The sequence below is a fragment of the Danio rerio genome, chromosome 2 (assembly GCF_049306965.1).
Source record: "Danio rerio strain Tuebingen ecotype United States chromosome 2, GRCz12tu, whole genome shotgun sequence".
Taxonomy (NCBI): domain Eukaryota; kingdom Metazoa; phylum Chordata; class Actinopteri; order Cypriniformes; family Danionidae; genus Danio; species Danio rerio.
In genome coordinates this window covers 8,911,446-8,928,822 of record NC_133177.1, presented here as the reverse complement: position 1 = coordinate 8,928,822, position 17,377 = coordinate 8,911,446, and the positions used below count along the sequence as shown (strand labels likewise).

The 17,377-nt window shown below is 38.4% G+C and overlaps 1 long non-coding RNA gene across 1 annotated transcript in view; it reads right to left on the bottom strand.

Annotated features, from left to right (window-relative positions):
* LOC103909778 (uncharacterized) overlaps positions 1-17,166 on the bottom strand; it is a 56,524-nt gene extending 39,358 nt beyond the window's left edge. Inside the window, exon 1 of the long non-coding RNA XR_011006343.2 lies at positions 16,927-17,166. This is a non-coding gene — a long non-coding RNA (uncharacterized lncRNA). The remainder of the gene's footprint in view (positions 1-16,926) is intronic.
* Positions 17,167-17,377: the final 211 nt, after the last annotated feature.

Sequence of the window (17,377 nt, the reverse complement as noted above, 5' to 3'; positions counted from 1 at the left end):
AACTGTATGCCATTACAAAATCGGGCCGTTTAGGGTCTGTTTTTTTTTTTTAAAAGTCAGTGATCACCACTGGCTGAGTGATATCCGATATAAAGTGGGTCTAAGATTGTACAAGAAGCACTGCATTCAATTAAAATTTTCCCTGCCATGTCTTTAAAATATGAACATTTATTTTACCCCAGTATTTAATGGAGCTTCTGCGCTAGCCTGTCGATACTGAAGGGCTCGTGCGAGTAAACGCCTTTTCATTTGTTTTACGCTTGAACAACTAAATGAATGCCAAAGTCTATTTAACTGATTGTATTTTTATTACATTACAACATTGATGCTGTAAAAGGAACTAAATAAAATGGAAAAAAAGTCATAATAACCGTTCATTGGAAGTTTAACAATATAGGAAGAAACACTAGCTCTGCATATACCCTATTGAAAGTCCACAAGCTGGGATTGGAACGCTGTTGCGCTAAATTGGCATATTAACCACTGGGCTAACGATGCCAAAGTCTTACTTTCTTGTTGTTGTAGTTGGAATATTTAGTTCATAAGTATCAGATTACTCATGTATTTTCTTTTCAGCTTAGTCCCTTTATTAATCAGGGGTCACCACAGCGGAATGAACCGCCAACTTATATGTTTTTTTAGCAGCGGATGCCCTTCCAGCTCCAACCCAACACTGGGAAACAATCATACACTCTTGCATTCACACACATAAACTACACTTATTTAATTCACATATACCACATCTTTGAACTGTGGGGAAAACCGGAGCACCCAGAGGAAACCCACATGAACACAGGGAAAACATGCGCCACCGTGACGCCCAATATCAGATTACAAAAGCAAATTGTGTTTTGGTTCCTTTGACATCCCATCACCTACCACACTGAATAATTCTGACTTCTTCCTCATGTTTGATTGATTCATTCATTTTCCTTCAGTTTAGTCCCTGATTTATCAAGGGTCGCTACAGCTGAATGAACCGCCAACTACTCTGGCATATGTTTTACGCAGTATATTCCCCTCCTGCCACAACCCAGTACTGGAATACCTTGTTTTTGAACAAGAACAAAATATCAATTTACAAAAATAGTCAAAATGCAAGTCTTTTTGCCTGGATGTTAAGTTTTACCTTATACCTACAATATTTAAACAAGTTATCCCATCTTTTTAGCATATTAAAGTGTTAAATCAAATAGATTTAAGTCATTTTGACTTGCAATAAAATGTATTTACAACTTTTGATTGATCATGTGTCAAAAGCATGTTAATGATAGAGAATGGTAATGAGAGAACTGAGAAGACAGTTGGCGCAGTGGGTGAGCTGTCGCTTCAAAGCAGAAGGTTGCTGGTTTGAGCCCCGGCTGGGTCAGTTGGCATTTATGTGTGGAGATATAGGGGAATTTGGTAAGCGAAATTGTCTGTAGAGTATGTGTGTGTCCTGGGGCCTCATGTACAAAGACTTGCTTTGAAATCATACTAAAACATTGCGTTTGGACAAAGATGTAAATGTGCGTAGCAGTAAAATAATCAGATGTATGCACTGCGTACACTGAATCCCACACATATTCTCTTTGTACATCCGAATTAACGTGAAACTGAGCGCACGAGCACGAGCGCAAAACCCCTCCCTGCCTCCTCCCCCTAATAAATATGATAATGACTCCACTTTGGCAAAACCAAACGAAAAAGCAATGGCAAAAGCAAGCAAAAAGAGAAACTTCACAGAATTTGAATTGGAGGTGCTCCTATCGGAGGTAGACCGGTGAAAAACTGTGTTATTTGCAAGTTTGTCCTCCAGAATTAATAGCAAAAGAAAAAAAATAGAGTGGGAGAGTTTAGCTGACGTGGTTGACGCAGTGGGGTTTGAACATCGCACTGTGAGCGTATTAAAAAATAAATGGTCTGATATAAAGGTGCAGTTTAAGAGGAGAACAGCGGCGCACTGTCAAAGAGTGGACCGAACAGGTGGGGGAACAGGGGATGCTGAACTAACACCCTTTGAGGAAAGAGTTACCTCAATTGTGGATCTACTTTACTGTCTGGAGTATTATCCGTGTCTGTGGGAGACACAGATGTATTAGAGGAACACTTTGCTGTGGTGGTATAGCAGCAACCCACCACTCTTATCAAGGCAGCGCCACCGGCATTTCAGCTGCTCAATTGCCCGCTCCAAAACTGACCGAGTGCCTGCCACCTTGGAGCCTCATCCCAACCATGCTGTTTTGGAGGATGAATTAATCATGGGTTGACCATGGCCACCTTGCCACAGTATTTGTTAAACATTTATTTGCACATTTATTGAATAGAAATGTTTTCGATACACGTATGCAAATTAGTCTTCAGATGGCGTCTTTATAGCAATGTGCTTGCAGTAGATCGCTCCAATTACATTAGGAAAACTGGCGTTCGCTGCAAATTGCACTTTAATGTTTGGCTGGTCAACTGCATGGTATGAAAACCTTATATACTTGCTAGACATGCGGATGATCCCGTCCCATATAGCTGGCATGGCATGGCTCAAAGATACTTTGTAGTGTGCAATTTAACACAATTGCCTCTTGGAGTTGCCAATGGAAATAAAACAGACTCAAGAAATGCACGTACGCCAGACATGAAGTTGGCGTGGACCAACGCACATTCTCATGTTCATTTTATCGTTAGTAAATCCAAACATGAGCGTGAAATCTGGAGTACACAAAGTTTTGAGCGTACACATCGTTGATACATGAGGCCCCTGGGAGTAAGTAAGGTATTTGTTCTTGTCTTTACATAAATGTTTTAGTTCAGCTTACTTGACAATTTTAAGGCAGTCGGTTTTCTAATATTTTCCTAGTAATGTGAACACTAATAACTATTTCATTCATTCATTTTCTTTTTGGCTTAGTCCCTTTATTTATCCGGGGTGGCCAGAGCGGAATAAACAGCCAACTTGTCCAGCATGTTTTACGCAGCGAATGCCCTTCCAGCCACAACCCATCACTGGAAAACACCCATACACACTCATTCACACACATACACTGCGGACAATTTAACGTACCCATTCTCCTGTACCAGATGCCTTTGGACTTGTGGGGGAAACCGGAGCACCTGGAGAAAACCCACTCGAACACGGGGAAGACATGCAAACTCCAAACAGAAACACCAACTGACCCAGCCAAGACTCGAACCAATGACATTCTTCATGCTACCCACTGCGCCACCGCATCACCCACTAATAAGAATTTAAAACAACTAATTATTTTAAGTCAACAGTACTGAAGTTTACTTTATTAGGAAGTTGGAAATACAAACTGTTTTAAGTTATGCAAACTTAAAATTAAGACACTACTTTGAAAAATTGAGGATTTGCCTTAAAATTTCTAAGTAAGGTCAACTTATTACATTTTACAGCGTACACTGCTGCATCATTACATTTATTTTCAGTAAAATAAAAAGCCCTACATTGAGCTTATTAGTACACTTTTGTTATTAATTAATTAAATTGACTAATTTCTGGTCCAGTGTATAACACCTGTGCAAGTCAGTTCTACGTTTTTGAGGAAGAAACCCCTTTTGCTTCTCTGGATGCGGCTGTAAACTTCCAAGCTGGGAGTGAAACAGTGAAAGCAGGGCTGCTGGATGTATTTGGTTTGATCAATAATGGAGGACTCATCTGCTGATGGAGGCGCTGAGAGACCTAGACAGCCTCTAATGAAAGGGCTTGATTGATGTTGTGCTCTGATGTGTCTGTGACAGCAGCCAAAAAGCCTCACCTCACGCAGCTCCACCCACAACTCACCAGTGTTCACATGCAGATTCACACAGTATACTCGCAGCCATTCAACAACTCGTCTCTGCCTCTGACCTCTGTTTGCTTCGAGCGTTTGGTCCCATGAAGCTTATTAATAAAGTATGGAGTTGTTGGTGATGTAGTTTAATATGCTGGGTCTCATCATCAGGATCTTTCATTTGTATCCTCGTGCTCACAGACCGAATTAATTTTTAGTTGCATCTTCGGATTCCAATTATAAGCCTGCTACTGATGGGGGTTCAGCGTAGTTAAGGCAAACAAATAAAAGAAAAATTGTGCTCTAAACTAAATGTACTTAAGTGAAGCTATATGTTAACTGTCAAGCCTGGTTTATACTTCTGCGTTAAGTGACCGGCGTAACCCACGGCGCATGCAACGCCTGTAGCTGTGCATTTATACTTCTGCGCGCTGTCTCTGTTGGTTTGCATTAACACTTCCGAAACGCTAGTTGGCTGTGAGGTGTAAATGTTCCTCTGTGTTGAGTTTCTTCGCTGTTGTTTTGCTTTTCCTGAACACCTCCGGGATGTACAAGTGGCTCAAACTCGCTCATTTTGAGGCAGGAACCGGCGGACGTGCAACAACTTTAACTATGAGGTAAACACAAAACAAAACTTTTACATCCGGAGCTCCTTTACGGGACTCCAGACTTGTAAACAATCGCTCCATCAGGCTCGCAGTATTCACTCGGCTCTGGGCCACGCCTAGGCTCGTCAGCGCTACCAAGCCAACCAATCACAGAGCTTACGCTACGCGTCGTTGCGACGTGTAGTTACATTTTTTGAGAGGTGCACGTCAGCGACGCCGACGGCCACGGCGAAGGGCTATGCGTCAGTGCCGTAGCATACTTCGGTTTTTGACGCAGAAGTATAAATCAGCCTTCACTAGTGTATAAAGGTAGTGACAAATATATAGTAAAAATGCTTTTATGTTAACCAGTTCAACTCTGCTGTTATTTTGAGATTTCTGCCTGGATTTTGCCTACCCAAATTTAAAAGCTTCCCAATTCCACATGCAGAGGTGTAAATACAAAAATTTGTTATCATTTTAAAGAAAACTCTTTGAATTTTCGTAAAACACTATTGAAAGTGTTTAAAATATCTATATATGTTGTCTATCTTATAATAAACACCTAAAAAAGAGTGTTTTTTTTTATAAACTTAAATTAGAAAGTGAACTTTTAGGTTCTGTGTGGTCTAGCTTGCTCTAATTAATTTTGGGGGTTCCTGCACATGTCTGTTATCATAGGAAAAAAGAAAAAATGTCTCTACCATAATCTATGCATATATATATTTTTATGCTGAACCGTTGCATTCCATGCCAAACCGGGCCAGAAAGCAAATCGATTTTATTTAGAGGGAAAATTACCAAAATGTAGTGTGGAAGTGTAGTGTAGGGAAATATATTCAAATCTCCATACATAACAGAAAAATAAACAATGATAATGCAACAATAATGATATTGCTTTTGTGTTATAGTTGCATTATTATATCCATATATCCGTGCCTGGATATAAGATGTTGTGGACAGTGGCGTGTCTTTATTCGATGTGCAGCAGGAAAAAAAAAGTCTTCCAGCAGTGCACGTACCTGTTGGTAAAGTTCTCTCCCGGATCAGAGTGAGTTTAGGCTAAGTGCTACCAAATACAGCTCTGCATGCAATAAACTCACTCTCAGTCAGGAGAAGTAAAGGTCTCATTGCCTAGGATGTCAATCAAATTAATCAAGCTCTTGCCACGAATAAAATAATAGGCTATTTCATTATTTTAAGATTTTAATACGGGTTAGTAATTTTATTTTATGGTTAATTATATTAAAGTCAATGAAATAATTGTTTTAATAAATAAAATAGGTACGTAAGAATGTGGTGGGCCAGTGAAAAGCAGCTGTAATGTATACTGTTTAATAATCTATAGAAAATTATGTCATAAAAATAATAATAATAAATAAATAAATAAATAAATAAATAAATAAATAAAAAGCAGCATTAATTCCCACCCTCTCATGGTAGGTATGCACAGTGTGTAAAGCCGTACGGCTGCAGGCGCCACTGTTTATGTAGATGATGTCTGATGTTTGAGAAAATAAAAGGGCTCACTAGTGCTGCACGGTGGCGCGTGGGACACAGACTAAAACGAGAGATGGGTTTGAAATACGGGAGACACCTTGGAAAAACAGGAGTGTTGGCAGGTATGAGATAAAACAAAACTGTGTCTGTCTACATTTCAGGCAACAATGCAACAAAATGTTATTATTTTGAAGGGGGGTGATTCTTTTCTATAGCCACTGTATATAGTTTTCAGAATGAGCCTCGTTTGCATTTTTCCAATAGGACTAATTCAGGAACAGAATGAAACTTGTATTAGTTTGTTTTTAAGTTTTTCCCCCCGTCAGACTTGTGAAACATTAATGCTGGTGTCAGCATACAAGACAAAACCAACTGATCTCTTTTAGGAACAAACACACATACTGTGATCAGACAGTGTTCAATCTGACGTGGCAATGAGGAGCAATGTGAGTGCTGTAGAAGCCTTCAAGGGCACGAGCATACAGAATTGGCCATCCATGATATGTGTCTGTCTTGAAAGCAAATTTCCTTGAGTAAATTAGATGTTTTCTGCCTTCACAGTTTGAAAGAGTTTAAAATGTATTAATCTTGGCTCATCAAGCTTGAGATCTTACTTATCAGCATTGTTGGGGTACTTCATTAAAGGCTGATTTATACTTCTGCGTCAAACGCCGGCATATGCTACGGCGTTGATGCATAGCCCTTCGTCGTGGCCGTTGGCGTCACTGACGTGCACCTCTCAAAAAATGTAACTACACGTCGGAACGACGCGTAGCGCAAGCTCTGTGATTGGTCGGCTTGGTAGCGCTGACGAGTCTGGGCGGGACCAAGAGCCGCGCGAATGGTGCGAGCTGGACGCAAGCCCAATGGAGTGATTGTTTATAAGTGTGGAGTCCCGTGAAGGAGCTCCGGATGGAAAGTTTTGTTTTGTGTTTACCTTGTAGTTAAAGTTGTTGCACGTCCGCCGGTTCCTTCCTCAAAATGAGCGAGTTTGAGCCACTTGTATATCCAGGAAGTGTTCAGGAAAAGCAAAAGATCAGAGAAGAAACTCGACACAGAGGAACATTAACACCTCACTGCCAACTAGTGTTTTGGAAGTGTTAATGCAGACCGACAGAAACAGCGCGCAGAAGTATAAATGCACAGCTACGTGCGTTGCATGCGTCGTGGGTCACGCCGGTCACTTGACGCAGAAGTATAAACCAGGCTTAAGGCTGATTTATACTTCTGCGTCAAACGCCGGCATATGCTACGGCGTTGACGCATAGCCCTTCGCCGTGGCCGTCGGCGTCACTGACGTGCACCTCTCAAAAAATGTAACTACACGTCGCAACAACGCATAGCGCAAGCTCTGTGATTGGTCGGCTTGGTAGTACTGACAAGTCTGGGCGGGACCAAGAGCCGTGCGAATGGCGCGAGCCCAATGGAGCGATTGTTTACAATTGTGGAGTCCTGTGAAGGAGCCCCGGATGGAAAGTTTTGTTTTGTGTTTACCTCATAGTTAAAGTTGTTGCACGTCCGCCGGTTCCTGCCTCAAATAGAGCGAGTTTGAGCCACTTGTACATCCCGGAACCGTTCAGGAAATGCAAAACAGCAGCGAAGAAACTCGACACAGAGGAACATTTACACCTCACTGCCAACTAGCTTTTCGGAAGTGTTAATGCAGACCAACAGAGACAGCGCGCAGAAGTATAAATGCACAGCTACGGGCGTTGCATGCGCCGTGGGTTACGCCGGTCACTTGACGCAGAAGTATAAACCAGGCTTTACAAGTAACTTGATTTATGTAATCAGATTATTTTTTGCCAAGTAAATAATAACATAAGGCATTCATTTTTTATTTCTAAAGAAATTTAAATACAGAATTGGCCATCCTTGACTCATCAAGCTTTAGGTCTTAAGCTGTGGTCACATTAGGGTTTAAGCATGCAATATTCTGTCGTGCGGCGCAGCGAAAAGGGATAGGATTAAACCAGATTATTAGACATTTAAAAAAGCGAGCGATTGCTCCATGTTTTAAATTTATGTCCAGAGAGGTCATGTTTTGATCATTGATTGGTCTCACGCAGTCAAGTGATGCGTTTTCGCAGGTCACAGTTCACCAAGCTTGAACTTTGCACTGTAGCAAGACCCCGCGTTTCCGGTCTGACGTATTCGCGTGTGTATGAATAGAAGTCTATGGGAGGAAAAGCCCAGTGTGACCGCAGTTTTACTCATAAGCACTGTTGAGGTACTTCATTACAAGTATAATATAAATAATAAGAAAATATAAATGCTGAATTGATCATCCAGTACATGTATCTGTCTTCAAAGCAAATTTCCTAGAGTAAATTGGATATTTTCTGCCATCACAGTTTGACAGTGTTTAAAATTGATCAACCTTGTCCCATCAAGCTTGAGATTACAAGTTACTTGATTTATGTAATCGGATGACTTTTTAATCTAGCAACATGAATTAATGCATTAGTTTTTAATTTCTATGGATATATAAATAAAAATTGGCCATCTTTGGCTCATCAAGCTTTAGATCTTACTCATGAGCAGTGTTGGGGTACTTCATTACAAGTAACTTGGACTTATTTAATCAGATGACATTTTGTTAAGCAACTAATAAAATAAAATGCTTACTTTCTAAGAAAATTTAAATACAGAATTGCCATCCAGTACATGTGCCTGTCTTAACAGCAAAATACCTACAGAGTAAATTAGATGTTGTACGCCTTCATGGTTTGACTGAGTTTAAAATGTATCAACCTTGGCTCATCAAGCTTGAGATCTTACTTGTGAGAATTGTTTGGGTAATTTATTCCAAGTAACTTGATTTATGTAATCAGATCATTTTTTGTCGTGTAAATATATAAATAGCAACATAAAATAACATCAGCCATTCATTTTTATTTTTTAAGAAAATATAAATGCTGAATTGGCCATCCAGTACATGTATCTGTCTTGAAAGCACATTTCCTAGAGTAAATTTGATGTTTTCTGCCTTCACAGTTTGACAGGGTTTAAAATTGATCAACCTTGTCCCATCAAGCTTGAGATTACAAGTAACCCGATTTATGTAATCTGATTACTTTTTATCTAGTTATTAATATAATAAAGCATAAGTTTTTTTATTTTTAAGAAAATATAAATACAGAATTGATCAATCTTGGCTAATCAAGCTTTAGATCTTACTCATTAGCAGTGTTGGGGTACTTAATTTCAATTAACTTTTCGTCAAGTAACTAAAATAACTCCTTTGCTTTTAATTTCTATGAAAGATCTTTAAGTTATTGAAGTTACTTCTCAAAAAAATGCAACTGGTGCCACATTAACACTTCATAGTAGCAAAGAGCTTAGAATGACCAAGAGGCAACACTCAAAAGAATGTTCCCAGCAACAGCCCCGGGTTCCACCATTTTGGAATGAAAGTGATCTGCGTTCCATTGGATCTTATTGCTGTTGCGATGGCTGGCAGCTGCTTTGTTTTTATTTATTTATTTAAAAAGCACATTAAAGCTGAGATACAACCTGAAAGATGACAATACAACACATTTTCACAACCATCAGCACTTTTAATAGTTTATTTTACAGCCTTATAATATGCTGTTGTTCTATGAGCGTTTTCATTCCAAAATGGCTGCCATCTAGTGGCTGTTTCCCAAATTGCACTAGAGTGTCGCCTCTTGGTGAATCTATGGCTGTTTCTCAATTCCAAGAACGGAGAGAACGGACTTGTGTTCTTGTGGAGACCGGTCTTGCCAGGTGTCCTCGGAAGAACGAACTCAGGAGACCGCAAGGGCAGAGAACGCGTCCTTTGAGAATTGAGATGCTGCGTTCTTCCTGATGGTCACATGACCTTCACGTGTTTTAAATGGTAAATTATTTAAACATTACAGCTTTCATACAACGATTTATGCTTTTTTCCCCTTTTCAAAATATATATTTTGCATAAAAACATTATAAATATATGTTGCACAATATAAATAAAACAGATTTTAATACGAATTTCAGCAAACAAACACACTTAATGTGTTTATTCCTTTATTAAGATATTCATGTTGATGTTTACTTTCACCGTTTCATTTAGGGAAACTCCTGAGGTAAATAAGTGATATCTCTGAAATTTAATAATGAATCTAAAAAAAATGCTGCGCTTCCCACCTCCAGTCGCAATGACTTCTGGGACTTCCAGAGCGAGTTTGGCGCTCAAGTCTGCATCAGTGCGTCCTCGATATCAAGATCACATCCGGAAAAGTTTCACGCGTCCTTCGTACTTACGGTCTTGAGTATTGGAACTGAACTTAGGCAGCTGATGATGACGTTGCACGAGAACACGAGGATGCAAGACCGCTGAAGAATGCATATTGAGAAACAGCCTATGCCAGGGGTGGGCAAACTCGGTCCTGGAGGGCCGGTGTCCTGCACAGTTTAGCTCCAACTCTAATCAAACACACCTGCTTATAGATTTCTAGTGATTTTGGAAACACTGATTACCATGTTCAGGTGTGTTTGATTAGTGTTGGAGCAAAACTGTGCAGGACACCGGCCCTCCAGGACAGAGTTTGCCCACCCCTGATCTATGCTGTTTGATAGTAGGGTCTCTGACTGTGCAGGTCTGATATGCAACTATATGAAACTTTTGGTTGAAGTTATTGCTGTCAAAGGAAGGTCAACCAATTAATAAACCTAATGATTCATACTTTTTTCCACCTTGCACTGTGAATGTTTACTTGCTGTGTTCAATAAAACGTCAAAAATATATAATATTTGTATGGTATTAGTTGAAGACCATGTTTTTTATTGCTATAATCAGAACAAATTTTCTGGGAAATTTATAACCATATTCAAGTAATTACAAAGGGTTTAAATACTTTCTAGCAACTGCACTGCAACACAGTACAATACTGCAATATATGCAACACAGACACAAACATCAGAACTCCTACAGCCTCTTTAACCTTTGTGTATTACTCCGCCCACATACAGCCAGCGAAAAGCAGACTCTACAGATCTAAAGTTTAAAAGATGCACGCTCAACTGTTTAACTGTCAGCTTATGATTTGAATCCGGAAGAAAGTAGTTCCTTATACAAAAGGGTTTTTGAGACTCTCCATGTTTGATTTTGTTTTTATATACACAATTATGCCGTCAAACTGTTGTATAAACGCAATACCACACTCGTAGCAGTGCGGTATGGCTGTATATCGGCACTGGTGGGGGCACTAAGGCACTTGGCCTGCGGCCTTATGCCAACGCACGCCTCCCACCAGTGCCGATATACAGCCATATCGCACTGCTACTTGTGTGATATTGCTCATATATATATATATACATATATATATATATATATATATATATATGTATGTATGTGTATATATATATATATATATATATATATATATATATATATGTATATATATATATGTATATATATATATATATATATGTATATATATATATGTATATATATATATATATATATATATATGTATATATATATATATATATATATATATATATATGTGTATATATATATATATATATATATATATATATATATATATATATATATATATATATATATATATATATGTGTATATATATATATATATATATATATATATATATATATATATATATGTATATATGTGTATATATATATATATATATATATATATATATATATATATATATATATATATATATGTATGTATGTATATATATATATATATATATATATATATATATATATATATATATATATATATATATATATATATATATATATATATATATATATATATATGTATATATATACACACACACTATAATAACTTGACTTCTAGTTGATCATTTGGAAAAGTGGTCAGCTGGTGAGCATGAAAAAAAAAAATCATCACATCGCCTTCTAGCGTTCATTTTACCAATCTTCCTTCTCAACTGCCCTTCTCCCCATCTGCTGTTCACTTTCACTTTCGTCTGCTACTCCCCAAACCTCTTCACTTTCCCCTCCGCCATCCAATGCCCCACCATCCCCCTCCCACTCTTCACTTTTGTCCGCGCACAAATTAAGCACTGCATACATACCTCTGGCTACATAATTTGTGATATCCAGAAATGTATATAGGGGTACGTTTTCAGAATGAGCCTACGTTGGACTGCACAAAACAGAAAAAAAAGTGTCTGTATAAGCGCACTCTCATAGTTGACAAATGTGCTTTAAAGACATTAAACTATTCAACAAACTCAGAATAACTAATGTTGACAAGCAACTACTAAATTATTCTAACACTTTGAATAGAGAAATAGAGACACAAACACACAAACAGAACTATGGAACTAGTTACTAAATAAATAGTTTAAGCCGCTTGAATTCTTTTACAGACTGTAATGCCGAGTTCAGACTGCATGATTTTCAAAGTAGTCGTGTCACAGATGTTTTCACACTGCATGACTATCTGGGCTAGTGTTTCGTCGCTGCTTTGTTTACACTGCAAGATGGATCGAGGACAGGGGCTTTCAGATTGCATGACTTTACTATAGGAAGAATCGCCGACAACTTCGTCCAAACTACGTTCTCATAACTACATATTGAGAAAGAAGCCTTTAATGGGGTAGAACATGTACATGTTTGCTCACCTGGGTTTAAAGGGAATTAGCCATTTCTCCTCAACGTTGATAATAAACTAATTTTTTTCTGTATGAACCGTCAAACAGACACGGTTGCTCCTGAGTCCTGTCAAACCTCCACTAGTTTTTCCTTCATTTCGTGAGTCCAAATAAACCGAAAAAGAGCGCTTTTAACTTCTCCCTCAGCCTCCCGCTGGCCTGCAGCAGCTATACACACACACAAGTGAAAGCTGCTCTCTCGTTGGCTGTAGGCGATCGCTGATGTTATTTTCAGTCAAAACTCAATTCACACGGCATGATTTGAATCGCCGACAGCTCCAGATATTTAGCATGCCAAATATCTCGCAGGCATCGGCGACTCATCGGCGATTCTCTCAGATCGCGTCTTTGATCGTTCATACTGTGTGATTGTCACTCACGTGCACGAGCAGCGATTTGCCTGTGATTTCAGGCATTTGTCGGCGATTTCTCAAAACCTGTCGGCGAGCCAAAATCGGGGCTAAAATCACGCAGTCTGAACTAGGCATAAGTATGATGGATTGTTGGAGAAAATAATGCTGGATGGACTTTCCCTCAATATTTCAGACAGTTCAGTGCTCATTCATGGTAGTGACAGTTAAACTGTGTATTATCAAAGACAAATTCTAAAAAAAAAAAAAAAGAGCTTGTGTGTTGTTGATGCTTGAGAGATGCTTAGAGTTCTGCAGTGTGAAATATGTCTTGACTGGTTCACAGCCATTGTACAAGCAAGAAACAGGGCAAGGGATGGTTCAAAGGTGACCTTCAACAGACCTGCAATAATTTTCAGCAAGGAGCTATTTGCTTTTCAATTTCATGTTTCTTTTTCACTGCAAAGCAACACTTGTTAGCTTGTGCAAGTGCGCATGCTACAGCTGTATCGGAAATTGCCCCTCATTCAATGTTCCCCACATTAGCCCACTAATATAGTCCACTTGAAGGAGTTAATGAAAACCAGTGGGTGAATTTGAGCACCGATTGCTTTGAACGTTTTGTTTGTGCTTTGCTGGTTGATGAATCCCTCAGACAGATTAGATGTTGAACTTCTAGGGCAGATGCTGTGATAGTCATTTAATGCCTCATTCACACTAGCAGTGACTTTGTAGCTGCCTGGCAGCCTGATCTCACGGAGAAACGTAAGTATTTTGCGTATTGTCAGTTTAGTGGCTAATTCGTACAAATTCCTACGAGCTCAGTCGTACAAAAATGTACGATTTTAAAAAGGAGGCGTGCTGGATCAACTGGTTTATACTCTACGTGTTTGCTTGAGTGCACACGACGAATGTGACGTCATCACGGACTTTGTGGATGTTCGCTTTGGGTGTGCTGTGGTGGTCGCATGCTCTTTTTTTGAGACTTGAGCGAACAGTGGGCGCGGCGCCACGTTTGATTTGAGTTGAATATGAAACACTCTGAAGAGATTTTGGCGGAAACAGAACAACAGAACAGACATCTTTATGAACCGTGATCATAGAGATAACCTAATTATCAATAATTATTGGCTAGTAATTGCAACAGCAGTGGGAAAGAGAAAGTTTTTGTTAAAAGGTTTGGAAAAACCTGAAGGAGAAGTTTGTTAAAACCAAAAGAGGTGATGGCAAAATGAATGCAAATTCAAATGGCAAATTTTTTACCATTTAGTAGGTACAACACCTGTTGTGTTTTTTAATATCTACACCTATCACAATCCTAAACCAACTATTTACAGTAACCTGTTGTGTTTTATTAATGTCTACACCTACAATAACTCTAAACTTGCCATTTACAGTAACTTGTTGTGTTTTATTGACGTCTACACCTACCTTTTACAGTCACTTGTTGTGTTTTGTTAATGTCTACACCTACCTTTTACAGTAACTTGTTGTGTTTTGTTAACATCTACACCTACCTTTTACAGTCACTTGTTGAGTTTTGTTAACGTCTACACATACCTTTTACAGTAACTTGTTGTGTTTTGTTAACGTCTACACATACCTTTTACAGTAACTTGTTGTGTTTTGTTAACGTCTACACATACCTTTTACAGTAACTTGTTGTGTTTTGTTAACGTCTACACCTACCTTTTACAGTAACTTGTTGTGTTTTATTAACGTCTACACATACCTTTTACAGTAACTTGTTGTGTTTTGTTAACGTCTACACCTACCTTTTACAGTTACTTGTTGTGTTTTATTAACGTCTACACCTACCTTTTACAGTCACTTGTTGTGTTTTATTAACGTCTACACCTACCTTTTACAGTAACTTGTGTTTTATTGACGTCTACACCTACCTTTTACAGTAACTTGTTGTGTTTTGTTAACGTCTACACCTACCTTTTACAGTCACTTGTTGTGTTTTATTAATGTCTACACCTACTTTTTACAGTAACTTGTTGTGTTTTATTAACGTCTACACCTACCACAACCCTAAATAACACTTGGATGGAGAGGGTGCTTGCTGCAGAGTCGTCTTCACTTTCTACTATATAGTGATCTCTGTTCAAAAATTTTAGTTTCAACATTTCTTCATGTTGCAAACATTGTTCTCTAATTTAGTTCAGTGTTTTTCAAAAAAATAAAAGGCTTTTGTTGAGACATGAGAAAGTGTTAGTGGTATTGCTGAATCAAAACTTTTTAAAATCCTGAATCAATATCGAAACTTTTGCACGCTGAAGTATTTCTTTTAGAAAGGTAATGTTATGTTTTAAAACTATTTTAGTCATGCAAAGCTTGTGTAGATTCTGATGTTTTACCAATGGGTTATATGATCAGAAGTGTTGTTCAGCCACAAGCGAAAGATTGATGTGATTTCATAAACTTTCTTTTACAGCAACGTTTATGTCAGAGGTGGGCCATATTCGGCCCGCTTTCATCCGGCCCACGAGGGAGTTTTTAAAATGCTGCTTTTGAGTAACATAATGAGAGATTATTTTGTTTTATGATGATTGATAAGCAATGATAAATATAAATAGTAGTGCAAATGCATTTGACTTAATAATAACCAGGGCTTGACATTAACTTCTTTGATCACTAGCCAGTGTGGCTAAAAGTTTTCCAACATTACTAGCCACTCGCCATTTTCACTAGCCACAATTTTGTTGTTGGGAAAATATTTTTATATGCATAAAGATGACTCTGACATGCTAAAATGACTTGATTTAGATTTTGTGGAATGTCCACATGCCTCCTCATTCATTTCACCTTTTGTGTATGTTGTGTTTGAGCTTGCTCAGTGAGCATGAGCACATGGGTCATGGTTTCATAGTGTTGTATTACAATTAGTGTTATTGTAAAGAATTTACCAAACTGATCTCTAACCACACTAAAAATGAATAATTATTTCTTAGCCACAAATTTTAAATAATGTGTCAAAACGAGCAAAACAAAAATGAATACTATACTTTTTATTTAACAAAACATTTCATAAAAGAACTATTGACACCAGTTAACTACACATAAATGGGAAGTTAATATCCAAGGCCTATATCCTGTTTAAAAATGGTTCAAGCGAAAGCAACCAGTGCTGCTTACAAAAAGACCAATCTGGAGCTCTTGAAAACAGCAGAAATGAAAGCTTTAGCGAAGGTTCTACCAGGAAGACTGAGATGTTATGTCATTCATAATAATTATCTCGTCAGCCTATAACAAGCAAGCAAGCCATGTATAAAAGCTCATCTAAACAATCTGTTTCGCTGTATTCAGGTGACGTTGCGGAAGTTTCGGTCACGGTGCGGAAGTTTGAACTGCCAACGTTGTTTACGTCTCACAAGTTTGTTCATTCTCTCTGTTCGTGTTCACGTAACAGCTCAAAGTTAAAGGTTAACAGCTTCGTCAATCACTTCATTTTCGCTATTGATTGATTTCACCATTTCGCTTTCATTATCCGCCGATCGTACATTTAAACATCCTTGCATCGGGTTAAGATTACTAGTTTTAGCACTTCTAACGTTAGCTCCTACTCGCAAAATGTACCTCATAGCTGGAGACCAGAATGAACATGGAATTTCACCGAAAACAGCCAGGTTAAACTCTCAATCTGCTTCATTGGGATTCCACACCATCTTCATCTGCCATTCCATCTCGGTATACTCTGTTTATTACCTTAAATCGTTACGTGTATACATAGTCTGCATGAGGTAAGTCTAACTCTTGTTTCATTAGCGTCATATGAAGTCACTGAATTATGATATGCAAGTTAATGTCTGAAAGAGCACATATCTAACGTTATGGCCTCTCATCATTTCGTTCTAAATGTTTTCCTAGCTGGAATCCACTTTTTATAAACCAGTCTTATACCATAAAACTAGAGCCGCGATGCAGACGCAGACAATTCGGTATCGGTTCAGCTTTAAATCAAAACCGATCATTGTCACGGTAGGATACTATGGTAGGAAGACGACCGAGAGCTTCTGTAAAACACTGCAACTTAAAACACAGAAATTGAGCATCATTTACCGTGCGAGTGTCTGCTGGGCAGTCCTTCGCTGACGCGGAGTTACAGGTAACTTGCAGCCTCCATGTCACTGCGATTGAGAAGTAAACTCCATTTCTCAGACTGTTGCCCTTTGACTTGTTAACGTGACGTTTCTCTCCTCACGGCCATTAAAGAGCTTTACTTGTGAATCCATAACATAGCAAGTTTTCTCTGTGCTTATCATTGATCTGCCGTAATCGCCGCTAAACTTTATCAGTGTCACTCATTGGCAAACAGCGCCAGCCGTTAGAACCAATCGCAGCCCTTTCCGTCGAGGATAGTTTACGCGTTGAGCCATTATGGAAGATCGTTGGGGCCAAAACGTCTTTTACAAACTCTTTATTTTATATATAATTAATTATAAAAAAAAAAAAAAAAAAAAAAAAATTAAAAAAAAAAAAAAAACGTGAATTCACTAGATAAAGCGAGCAG